This window comes from Lampetra fluviatilis, chromosome 23 (genome assembly GCF_964198595.1).
Source record: "Lampetra fluviatilis chromosome 23, kcLamFluv1.1, whole genome shotgun sequence".
Classification (NCBI taxonomy): domain Eukaryota; kingdom Metazoa; phylum Chordata; class Hyperoartia; order Petromyzontiformes; family Petromyzontidae; genus Lampetra; species Lampetra fluviatilis.
Window position 1 is genome coordinate 8,595,829 of NC_136297.1, and position 12,895 is coordinate 8,608,723.

Genomic DNA, 12,895 nt, shown 5'->3' on the forward strand with positions numbered 1-12,895 from the left:
CCAAGTGGTAAGGCGTTGGTCTCGTAAACCAAATATAGTGGGTTCGGTCGTCCCATCCAAGCCTCAGTCGTTGGAACTCTTCTTGTATTGTCATATTTTCTTGGCATTGGAACTACGAGAGTTTAAAGTTGAGGTTTTTAAGACGATTGGAGGAAATTAATGGCGCGCTCAAGGATACGATCTTTACTCAAGCAATGGAGCCTCGTGTGAATGACCTTAAAATGCATAAATTGTGTATGAATGGAACACCATGTATTTCACAATCAAACATATGCTTCATGGATTTTTATTGTAATAGTTGTTTTCACATGGGCACGAGATTAAACTATTCAGCGACTGTCAATGGTTTTCTTTAAATTCAAGTCAACCTGTTGTCATCTCAAATTTTTATGGCTGCGTGAGGATACGTTCAAGTCAGAGCTTCATTGTTCATTTTCAGGATTAATCACAATCCCTACAGTTGGGGATGTAGCTCAGTGGTAGAGCGCTTGCTTTGCATGTACGAGGTCCTGGGTTCAATCCCCAGCATCTCCACTACTTTTGCTTTTTGTCAAGTGACAAGTTTAGTTTTACTGTATATGCTTCAGAGGATACTTTTCAGTTCAATGTCAAGTCCAGTATGACAGCCAGAATCCACGCTAAATGTTGTTTAACTTCTCTCTAAAATCACTTGGAATGATATCGTTTTCAATACCGAAAACAACAAATTACCAACAGAAGAAGGTGTGTGGCCACGTGGTAAGGCGTTGGTCTCGTAAACCAAAGATCGTGGGTGCGATTCCCATCCATGCCGCTGGTGTGAAATGTTCTTGCTTTGTCACATTTGATTGACCTTTGAACTACAAGAGTTTGAACTACGAGAGTTCAAAGGTCATGTTTTTGATAAGAAGGCATAGACTCAATGGCTTGCTCAAGCAATGGAGCCTCACGCAAGCAATGGAGCCTCACGTTAATTACCTCAACAATTCATGAACTGTGTATTTATGTAACGCCGTGTGTTGTACTCTTCAACTCATATACCTGATGGTTTTGTATTGTCAGTGTTTTTAGTTATTTTCACATGGGCATGAGATCACATTATTCAGCTATTTTCAGTTTTTCTTCAAACTCAGATTATACTTGTTACGTGAAATTGGTATGGTTGTGTCAGGGCAAGTTCATATCACATCTGCATTTTCAGGATTATAAGCTAGGTCAAAGGTTGGGATGTCACTCAGTGGTAGAGTGCTTGCTTTGCATGTTTGAGGCCCTGGGTTCAATCCCCTGCATCTCCATTTATGCTGATTTTGTCAATTGACCAATATAGTCTAACTTCATGAGCTTCAGAGCATACATTTCAGGTCAGTGTCAGGTGTATTATAATTCAAAGCATCCACTGATAATGTCGATTTATTTGTTTCTTAATCCGTTGGGAGGGTATAGGTTTCCAAATCCAAAACACTAAATGCCTAAAAATTGTAAAAGGTTACACCAAGCAGAAGGCGTGGTGGCCAAGTGGTAAGGCGTTGGTCTCGTAAACCAAAGATCGTGGGTTCGATTCCCATCCATGCCTCTGGTGTGACATTTTCTTGCTTTGTCATCTTTTATTGACCTTGGAACTACGAGAGTTGAAAGGTCACATCTTTGATAGGAATGCATGGACTCAATGGCTTGCTCAAGAAATGGAGCCTCACGCAAGCAATGGAGCCTCGTGTTAATGACTTCAACAATCCATAAATAACGTGTTAAGTGAACGCCGTGTGTTGGACACTTCAACTCATTAACCTGATGGTTATGTATTGTCAGTGTTTTTAGTTATTTTCATATGGGCATGAGATTAAATTATTCAGCTATTTGCTGAATCCACGCCAAATGTTGTTTAACTTCTCTCTAAATCACTTGGAATATTGTTTTCAATACCAAAAAATAAAAAATCCCCCCCCCAAAAATCACCTGTTGAAATTTTTAGTGAAATTATAAAAGATTCTCAACAGAAGAAGGCGTGATGGCCAAGTGGAAATTCATTGGTCGCGTAACCCAAAGATCGTGTGTTCAATTCCCATCTATGCTTTTGTTGCGTGATCACTTGTCACGTGACATTTTCTTGCCTTTGAAACTAGCAAGGGTTCAAGGGTCATGTTCAGATGAATGGAGGCACTTCATGGCGAAATTAAAATTACGAAGGTAATGCCATGCAGTTACACGTAATCACGTCCCATGAAACTTAGATGCAAATGACCACTTACTTTGAGGCGCGTAACTTAGACCCATGCGTAATGGAAATTCACGTTGAAATGAATCACAAATTTTGACAAAATTGTTGACTGTTCTCGCCATTCTTATTGTGCAGCCTGCATTAGTTTAATCCGAATCGAGTAATTTGCGGGTCGCTTTTAAAATTTTCACCACGACGCTAACACAAACACACACACAACGGCCTCCTCTTTTCGAATGATGTCACAGCCTCGACAGCATCCACTCCGAGGCAGACGGCGCATATTTTATGGCTAATCCATCTGGCGGTAATAACCGGGGGTGACCCGCCGGTTCCGAACCGCGTAAACTCCGCCGGTGCCATGTCAACGCCCCCCAATTTACGTGTGATTTATTACTACACTGCCCGCCCCTCCCACCCTGTCAACCAACAACAGGCACACACCGTTCCTTCTCTTCCATCCCGCGACGGAGCCGGGCACCCCGTGAGTCATGTAGCCACAACAAGCAAATACGCCGTCGTCGTCGATGCCTGCCGGCGTCATTGCGGCGTGCACTTGTGGCCACAATAATTGAACGAATTGGGGAAAAAACTGGGTTGCAAAGTCATCAGAGAGAGAGAGCGGAGTGCTGCAGGGGTTATATCGGAGGTGGATGCGACTGGGCCATACGTTTGAGATGAGTAGTTCGTTGGTTCAATGGCGAGTCAGGGCCGGATTAAGTTTAATGGGGGCCCGGCGCTGTGATAGTGTTGGGGGGGGGGGCATCTATGTACATTAAATTCCTTCCCTTTACTGTTTTACCATCACCATGTCCAGCTTAAACGGAGACACCAGTACTCGGGCTGTACTCATGAGAGGCATTCGCTTGCGTGTGTATGTGTGAGAGAGAGCTTGGGAAAACGGCTGTCATTCATTAACCCGCGTTCCGCCTGGTAGAGGAATACTGTAAGTCGCGCATTTAAAAGCTCATTTGATGCCTAACTGTTGCCACTTTTGGGGGAACACAGCGGGCAGAAGCGACATCACGCGTGGGCAGTTGACCCATCCCGAAAGAGCACGGAGCAAGTCAACGAGTGTGGTGCGTGCTTTCCACCGTGTTTTGGAATGGAAAACTCTCACGGCCTGCACCCGAATTCGTTCAGAATTTCCAACACACCGGCCGGAGCTTCGGCTTCAGCAAATCGCGGTGAGCGAAACAACGGGAGGGTCCCGATAAGGCAATTCTCACACTGCTTGTAAAAAAAAAAATGAGAAACTTTGCCAGCCAGATACGTGATACGTTTTCTCGCCATCTACGGAAGGCTTTAGAATCGGTTCGTTGTCACCCTTAAGGCACCGCAAAATCGATCCCCACAGGTTAACAGCGAGGACCTGTCCACTTAAAGCCCCAGAGGCACGAGCCAGCAAGAGGCAATATTGGCGACAGAGTCCTAAAGATTCCTGACTATGATGAAACCGGTATAGGGTTGTTTAATTGTTCTGCCGATATCTAAAAAAATGATGGCTCTTATTCTTATCTTGGTGGGCTAAAACAAGGCTGTGTGTATTGTACACCACAGTATTGTGATATACCATGTGACGTGCAAGGCATGATGGGAGAACCGATCCCATGAGCCACAATCACGACTTTTTCTGTCTAGTGGAGATAGGCGTAAAGACACGCACAAAGGTGTGTGTGTGCTACGTACGAACAGCAGGAAGGCCCATCTGATTATTATGCCTTACCATGCATGTCCCGTGACCACCACATTGCCCGTACAATGCTCTCAGCCTTGTCTAAACCACCACCAACTCTGGCAGAGCTGAACGCGTGGCCACTCGCCCTGCTGCCGACAGCCTGCTTTTATATGTGAAGGGAGAACACGGATTTGAACCCAGAATGTTTGTTGGTACTTTTTGGGGAACACACGGATATGTCCACAAAAGTGACCGTGGAACGCACCGTTCAGAGCTCACGCAGCACTGATGAGATTGATGAGATTAAATTTCACCTTGCTGTGTGAGCTCTTAAAGGTGCATTTTATGGTGTATTTTTTTTGCATTTGCGTGTGAAAGAGGGAGAAAGAGCAATACAATGTAACAAAACTCAAGAAAGGTAACAAAAGTATATATATATACGGCAAAAAACGAACCGTTTTTGTTGCATTATAAAAGATATATCTTCCTCCCACCGTCTGCTTTTCCTTCCCTGTTCCTCAAATCCCTTTTTCCTCTATCCTGCCTCTTCGCCGGCTCTGGTTTTGACCGGTGGCACCGCAGATGGGAAGGATGAAGGAAATCAAAACCACGACGTCAAGGACGGGCCCGCGTCGGCCTCGTCAGCCGGGTTGGGGTGCTGCAGGTCTTGTTCCCTCTCGCTGGGGACGAGATGACGGCACAAGCTGTGGCCACCTCGAACCGGGTTGGCCGGAGACCGCCGGCCACAGAGTGATGTTTTTTTTTACCTGGTGCTCAAGTAAGCGTTGCCAGACGCCAATGTTGCCCTTCGCAAATAATCAATCAACCGCCGGTTCAAGGGCTGGGTAAAGCCCAAACGAGTCCATTCCAGAGCTGTTTTCTCAACACGTTGATACACTTACCGACGACAAACAGCACAGCATGACAGTGGCTGACGTAAAGACTTTGTAACCTCAAATTACTGCACGAACATCTCAACTTCGTGCCGCGATGTACGTTGCACGGATGTTTATCTGCTTGTCATCCAAGTGTACCTATTCATCTGCCAGTCATCTCGGTCAGTCGACCCATGGCGCCTGCTGGGTCTGTCTCGTGACCTCCTGCCAGCGGGCGTTCGACACTTCACGTGGCCTTAAAGTGCACATAGCCTGGCACAATCGCCGTGGCGACGTCACCATCACTTCGTGGTGAATGGCGGTTGTTGCTGTTGTTGGTATTCATGAAGTCATAGTTCAAGATCTTGTAATCCTTTTTTATTTAGTAAAATAGCAATAATAATTTACAAACATGTGTCAATCCACTGCTGGATGAAGGCCTCCCTATCCTGGTTCTGGGGATTGTTTGACCATACTTCACCACGCTGGCTAGTATCGATTGGTGGAGGGGGCAGGAATTCCAGGTTCGGCTATCACTCCACGGATGTTAGCCACTGTGAGTGAATTAACTTGGATAGATATGTGGCTTCAGAGTGCCATGTGCTCATCACTGCACTTCCACAAAAAGTTTTGTGACAGAGCCATAATTTTAATTCCGATTTTTTTTACTTCTCCAAAACATTGTTTTCAACATGCCAAGTAAATTGAAGGAGGTTTGTTTCACAATGTTTCTTCAGTGAATTTTCGTATGTGGTGTGTGCGTACACACACAAAGAAACTATTCCCAAATGAAGATAAACTTATGTCAAATCTGTGTCTTTGTTGCGACAATTAATGAACAATCACACACAGTGGGACGAAAGCCAGAATTGGCAACAATCGGTATTTTCTGAGAAATCCCGTAGAAGTCTATTAATGCGGTGATAGTCGACCAAACTGCCCTTGCCAGCTAAAAATGACCAATAAACTCTTCCCTCAATTCTCGTCATAAAGGTTAACCCTTTGCACTCGCTGGTTTACATGAAAGTAGCACAGCATGAATCGCACATTCAATGAAACGCACATTCAAGTTAATGGGCACTGTTTTTTTACGTCCGTTTTTTGTGGAAAGCGAGTGACATGGAGGTCCCATGAAATGTGATTTAAACTGCAATGGGTTAGTAGTTTGTAATTACTTCAAAGCTCAATGAGCCTTACCCGAAATAAACTCACTGACAATTCACCGGGGCATCGGGCGAGGAGGGCATTGTGGATGTTTATGATAAAATGTGTCCTCACAACACGGGCAAGCCTCTGTCCATGCCAGTCCAATGAGACATCACAAATCGAGGGAACTCTAAGCTACGTACGGCACGAAAGAAGTTCAACATACATCATTAGAAGATCGCAGAGTATTTTAAAAAATAAATTTATTGTAAAATTAAAATCGCACTAAAACCTCAATTAGAGCCCCGAATTGAGACGTTTACCCAATTCCATATCAATGAGTCTTTTGTGTGTGAGTGGAGGAGAGCGGAGTACTGGACCTGAAAGGAATCCCACAGGAGGGATAACATTCAAAGGTTGTGCAGAAAAAGGGTACCTGAACCAACTTGCTGTACTTCCTTCTCTGGCCACCATGCAGTCCAGCGGATGTCGTGGTTTGACAATTCGCCTCCTTTAGAGAGAGCTCTACAGAGCCCCTCTAGAAGAGGGGATTTGGCCTACTCTTCCACGCTGACGGGAAGTCTTGAAAGGGGCCGTCCATAAATGACGTCACGCGATTTTGGACGATTTTTGACCCCCCCCCCTAGTCACACGGCGTCACAAAAAGTCAGACCCCCCCTCAAATATGACGTCACAAAGCTCTGCCCCCCCCCCCAAATAAAACATGCTTCAAATCGCTTTAAACTATTGTCATTGTAGTGCGTATTTAATGTGGCGCTGCACTCTGATGTTGTAGGAGAAAACATTTATTAAAAAGTATATTTAATTAAGTAGAACGTGTTATCTATATTTATTTAAAGTTGCGCATTTTGATGTGACGTCACATTTCTCACCCCCCCCCCCCTCGTCACACATCGTCACAAATGTCTGACCCCCCCCCCCCCCTAGGTGCGTGACGTCATTTATGGACGGCCCTTATGACCATTACACAACAGAAGCATCCTGACATCTCACTCCAGTATAGGCCAAAGTACATCGAAGCAAGCAGAAGCCATTTCCCATGGTGCAGTGCTTTTGCTGGAGCCACCCTCTCCCTCTCAGGTGCGTCACGAGTTATGTTCCCGTGGTTTCACAATATCTCGGGGTTGCAACGTCTCATCAGAGAGTATCCCCCAACGCAGAGCAAGGGCGTTGGCCAGGATTTTCAGCAGAGGAATGCAGCAGTGGCATCGCTTTCGAGCGTGCAGGCGGTGCAACTGCACAACCCCCCCACCCCATCCCCCGCAGCCCAGCTGGGGCCAAGGAGCCGGGCTACGAAGAGGGAGGCAGTTGGAAAGGGGGTCACCGTTTCATTCTTTGCACCTGAGCATATGCCAACCACGTGATGCACCTGATATACAATTGTAATGACAGGGTGACACCTGCCGGCCTGAATGTGGTAACTACGGTTATAGCTGCATTACATAATGCCTTATTATGAAGGGGCGTATTTCGGGTAAAGGTGAAGGGTGGAGTCAGTCGAGAAGCTCCGGGAACCATCCCGAAGGGTCTAGTAGGTTCTAGAAAAGGGGGCGTGACCAGAGGTAGAGCTTGGCCACGCCAGGCAGATATAAGGAGCACCGAAACAGAGCTTCGGGGTTGTTCGTGTGGGGTCTGGGTCCTGGTTGCGTCGCTGCTGTCGTCATTTCTTCATCTTCGACCACGTGGCTGTTCTTTTGCAAGAGCAGCTCCGTCGCTACGCTCGTCAGCCAGCCAGCGTAGCGCATGAACAGAGAGGGGCTGCGTATTTGGACAGCCTCGGTGTAGCCGCGTTACGAAGTGTATCGCCCTGTGTGCTCTTAATAACTAAGAAGCCTTCGACTCGACGTGTGTCGGCAGTAGCTCACTACACAATGACGGATTCATGCTTATTCAATACTGCGCGTCATGAAGAGCGTGTGTACTGTGTTAGTCTAATATGATATACACAGATGGAGATCATAGGGGCGGGTCAGAACGTTACAGCAAACAATACACAAACAGCATAGGAGTGCAAAGTATAGGGAAAAGTAAGCAAATCACTAAACATATACAAATTAAACTAAAATGTTTTTTTTTATTTTACCGGGTAAAGCTCACTGAGCTAATAACTTATTTTTCAGAAGCGACCTGGCCACAAATGAGTGATAGCTCAACACAATGGTTTATCACGTGGAAACTTATAGCAGCCAACCCCAAGTAATTTCAATAATCTAATCGCATGTTTCGTAGTGTGGTATCATGATAACGTTAGCTTTTCATGGGTAATATCCTGTTTTATAAAATACACATGTTTTAAGTCATCATGTCTCAGGATGCTGCAGCGGTGTAACGGTTACTACACTGGACTTACACAGCAATTCAAACAATGGGAAAGTTTCTTGAATCCCCAAAACCTCTGTCCAGCCAGCAGCATAAATGGGAACAACCATAGCTTGTCGTTCGGCACGTCGCGTGTGGTGGCGTGAAACGTGGGTACACCCACCTCTCCAGAGATATCTGACCAGCTTGGAAGACCCATAATACAGGGTTTATTGGGGTTAGATTGTGTTCATATTATTACGTCGTTAAACCCGCCACCAACTGACACAGCCAATTAGTAAGGTTTGTCACGTAACTAGAATATGCCAAATCGTTACTAGTACAGCATACCGGTGTGTTGGAGAGTAAATCTACAACAATTATAATCTGTGTACGACATTTTTCCAGTTATTATAACCAGCATCATCAGGCGACAGCCAGAATTTGGCCTACTTGGAAGAGTAGGCTAAATTCCCTCTAGAATGGCACTCTTGAAAAGAGGCCCTTCTGCCAGCATTGGCATTATCAAGTCATTGCAGGGCTGCACCTTTGCCTTTACCGTGTCTTAAGGTTTGAAATTACGACCAGGGTCTTATGCATAAGATCAAGACTTGGTGTTTCCACATTGTCCTGAGAATAGTAAAATACTGATACCATTAATACATTTCAGCAAAGAATGTCAGCCTGTGTGCATCGAACAAGTTTTAGCAAGTCAGTCAAAAGGGAGTTGCTTTGTGGTTAAGAACAAGTATTCCTTGCTGAAGGTCATCCATTAATGAAATAAAACAAAAGCCTGCAGTGCTTACAGTGGATGGCCTCTTGTTAACAGTCATGAATGAGTTTGGAACAGAAAGTTCATTATGACAGCCACCCAAACACTTAAAATGTGAAGGATTTAAAAAAAAATACAGTATTTACGTTTTAAGCAATGAATCTATCGGCCCGTGGGTGAATGCCAAAAATGTCAGTCTGCAATCAGAGCCACCCATGGGTTCCTGGATGTCCGTAGCAGAATGTCACCGAAAGGTTAACTTTATTGGCAAAAATAATAATGCGGATTGCTCTGGCAATTGCAGACAATTCACAGGATGTGTCCACCACATTGGAGGTGTGGTTGAATTGCACTTAACAACAGCGAAAGGTCTTACAAAAAACAACAACACCAGGCGTAGTGTAACTCCTGGTGTTTTTAAGGAAAATGTTACATTTTGTTTCAAAAACAATAACGGCTAACATAACCAATTCATGTGCGATCAAAAAAAACTAACATTAGATTGTTTTTATTTTGTTGGCTAACAATGTCACGTAATCAATTTTGACTCATCGTGCAGCCGTTTAAAATTAAAGACAATAAATCACGTGATCATTCAAGCTGCTTTTGATCGTGAGCCCTTACATACCTCCCATGGGAGTGAAAAAAAAATATTGCCCAAATATGAACAACACTTTTTAAAATCTGATATTCGCATGGACTCGCAAAAGCCGTGAGCCAGCTACATACTCAAACCTTACGCATTGCACAAGTGGACGGCTTGAAGTTGTGTTTAGGCAGGCCAGTGGCAGTTCGAAGACCCCACGACATCATTCCAATGACCCCCCCCCCGTCCCACCCGATACCTCGAGTAAAACCAGCAAAGGCGGCCAGCTGCCACCGGTACGCAGCAGTGTGTGTGTGTGGTGAGGGCCAACAGAGTGGATTGGTCGATGGGAAGTGGAGGAGGGAGGGAGGGGAGAGAGGCTATGTGCGTGTGAAATGGCTGGTTTTTTGGCGTCGTGTTGTGAGGACCACCATAAGGCCCGACTGGTTTGTGCGGGTCAGCTGGGCTGGGATGGGGACACTGCCAGCGGGAGCCAGTTTCCACGGGGCCTCTTTACGGGTTCCGGTGCGTTGCATTTCATCGAATAAATTACGCTTTTGAACTTTCAGATTGGCGCTATGCAGTTGCAGTATTACAGCACCTTAATGTTTCGTGTGAAATCAATAGTTGTTTCAAGCGCTTTGCCAATCCACCACTGGGTGAAGGCCTCTCCACACTGTCGGTCGTGGGTGTTGTTTGGCTATAATTTAGCACGCGTACCAGTGTATATTACGTGAGTTTTATACACAAAGTATGTTTGTTATCTATTAGTCCACTGTGCTAAAAAGAAAACAAATCCAAAAACCTTACTATCAGCCTGCATACACTGTAGAGTAGTGGCAAGTGCATGTAGGGCATAATGAAATGACAGTGAGGTCAGCATCATGCTTGACCGCCTTTGTCTTCCCAGTACTGATTAACACGCACTGCCCCAGGTACACCCTTAAGATTGAGTCGAACTAGCTGGTACTCGTGTTAGATTTGACGTCACTGTCAGCCTGTCCACTATTAAAATCGCATTCTTGGCTCAGAAGCCAGAATTGTTACGCTTGTAAATTTCTAGTTTTTCCAGTTTTTTTTTCTTGTATTCAATGTTGTTCACAAAACGTTGTTCGATCGATCTTCCATGCTGATTTGGAATCCCATTGCTCTAATCAGCCCCTTGTAACAGTTATGCACCAGGGCAGGTGCTGTGTGCTGGCGAGATCTGCCTGCGTCTGGTAAGCGTGTACCCAGAGTAGATTTCACTGGGCTCTTCCGCACACGGGTGTGATGGTAGTGACGAGACCGCCTCACTCACCCGGGAGAACTGAGCGTGCGTTCGACCTGATAAGCTCGGCATGTCACCCCCCCACCCCCCCAAGTTGTAAAGGCCTCTTCCCCTCCCCTCTGTCGCCTCTAAAACTGTTGGCGCACGGTGACACCAGCGACCCTGTGATCTCTGCCACAGTGCTAATTGTTGCGAACGAAACTTAGTGATGTAAACGTTCGTTAATCAACGCGTTATGTGTTTTTTAAAGATATTTTTTTTAGCACAAGATCACTACGAGTGGACGAAAACCATCAAGCATGACGATGACCATGATTCTCCACCAATGACCAAAGCACCACTGCCAATGAAGAGACAGTTGAATTTAGACAGACTAAGATTTGATCTCATTAGAGACTGCAGTACGCGGATAAAGACAAAAATTTTGTATTTATTTGATAACTAAAACACTGTCCAGCTATCACTTTGGCCTTTGCATCATAACGTTGTGCTGCCTCCATTATCTAATTTAGTCCACAATTCAACTGAGATCCCTGACTGCTGGGGGGCATGCCTCCGCACGCTGTTTCGTCGGTCGTGGTTTTTGACCATACTTCACCATGCTGGTCAGTGCGGGTTGGTGAAGGGGACAACTGGGGCCGCTTGAGACAACACTCACAACTGATATTAGCTGTTGCCCTGATTCAAACTCAGATAGTCTGGTTCACAGTGCGGTCCGCTAACCGCTGCTCCACCCATATTAATACGTACGGGTACGGTAAAATGTATTGAACAAGCACCATCGGATCCTCTATTCAGTGTCGTTTATTGAACCAAGCGAAATGGCAACTCATAAGAAACAACAAGAAATGGTCGGGTCACCGGCGGTTCCATCTGGCTCCTCTTCTCGTTAACTATTATTTACCGACTGAGAGTGGCGTCACAAGCGTGGCACATGACGGTCTCCGCGTGCCTGGGGGAAGAGTTGACCCCACGGGTCCAGGGAGACGACGAGGCCGGGTCTTCCAGTCAACAGGAAATTGTGTAATAATGGGACCCTTTGGCTGAGAATAATACGATTAATTTATTTAGCAGATCCCTGCCTGGTCGGATTGGGAAACCCTCCCACTTCCTCCAGTCTTGCTCCATTTTTTCAAGCGCTACATCCGGTGGCATCGTATCTCTAATGATGTCTTCCAATTTGTGTAGCCTTCCCCAGCACGTCTTCCCATCACACTTTACTAGCGTGATTATCTTTTCCAAGGTTATTGCTCTCTTCTAAGAACATTCCCAGAATAGCCCAATTACATCTTTCAAAGCCAGTTAATACAGACTTCAAGCATCATTGCTTTACACATTTTATGCTGGTAGGAACCTCCTGGTTACACCAGCCAACAGGCGATTATTGTGTCCGTCCGTCGTGCAGGGAGGGGCTGGGTGGGGAGGGGCTGGGTGAAGAGGGTGGGGCTGGGTAGGGGGTGGGAGGGGTGGGGCTGGGTGGGGAGGGGCTGGTCATCCCGTGGTGCCCTTATAAAACTCAACGTTTAACCTACTCACGCCGGCTTGTGCCCGCCCTCACAGTCGGGCATATTTGCGAAATACACCACGCCGCCGTTGACCCTGGCAATTGACCGAGCAACCCAACGTTCCTACCAGCTCCCTCCGCAGGAATGTGTTTAAATGTGTCATTTGTTTAATGGGATGCTGCATAATCTATTTACCACCCTTTGGCAATCAACTTCTGGATAAAGGCCACCCACACTGTGTCAGTTTTGGGAGTTATTTGTCCATACTACACCACCCTGGTGAAGCAGAACCCAGAAGCGGTTTCAGATACCACTCGCCACTTTGTCAAACATGGACATCTGTAAAAAAAAAACTTCATAGCTCATCGGGATTCTTCAGGATAAATAAAGATTCTGATTATGACAAAAGGGGCTGCACAGGTACATGTACATTGTAATAGGTGTACAATTTGACCCATTCGTTTATTCATTAAACATGTTTATTGCAAGCAAAGCATATGTTGCGTACAGGAAATGCGCATAATGAATGGCACCGCGTGTGATGAGCTTT

The 12,895-nt window shown here is 45.7% G+C and overlaps 2 non-coding genes across 2 annotated transcripts; both read left to right on the top strand.

Moving 5' to 3' along the window:
• Positions 1-462: 462 nt before the first annotated feature.
• Positions 463-534, top strand: TRNAA-UGC (transfer RNA alanine (anticodon UGC)). Its single transcript has one exon. It is a non-coding gene; the product is annotated as a tRNA-Ala (tRNA).
• A 946-nt stretch (positions 535-1,480) lies between these two features.
• Positions 1,481-1,552, top strand: TRNAT-CGU (transfer RNA threonine (anticodon CGU)). The gene has a single exon. It is a non-coding gene; the product is annotated as a tRNA-Thr (tRNA).
• Positions 1,553-12,895: the final 11,343 nt, after the last annotated feature.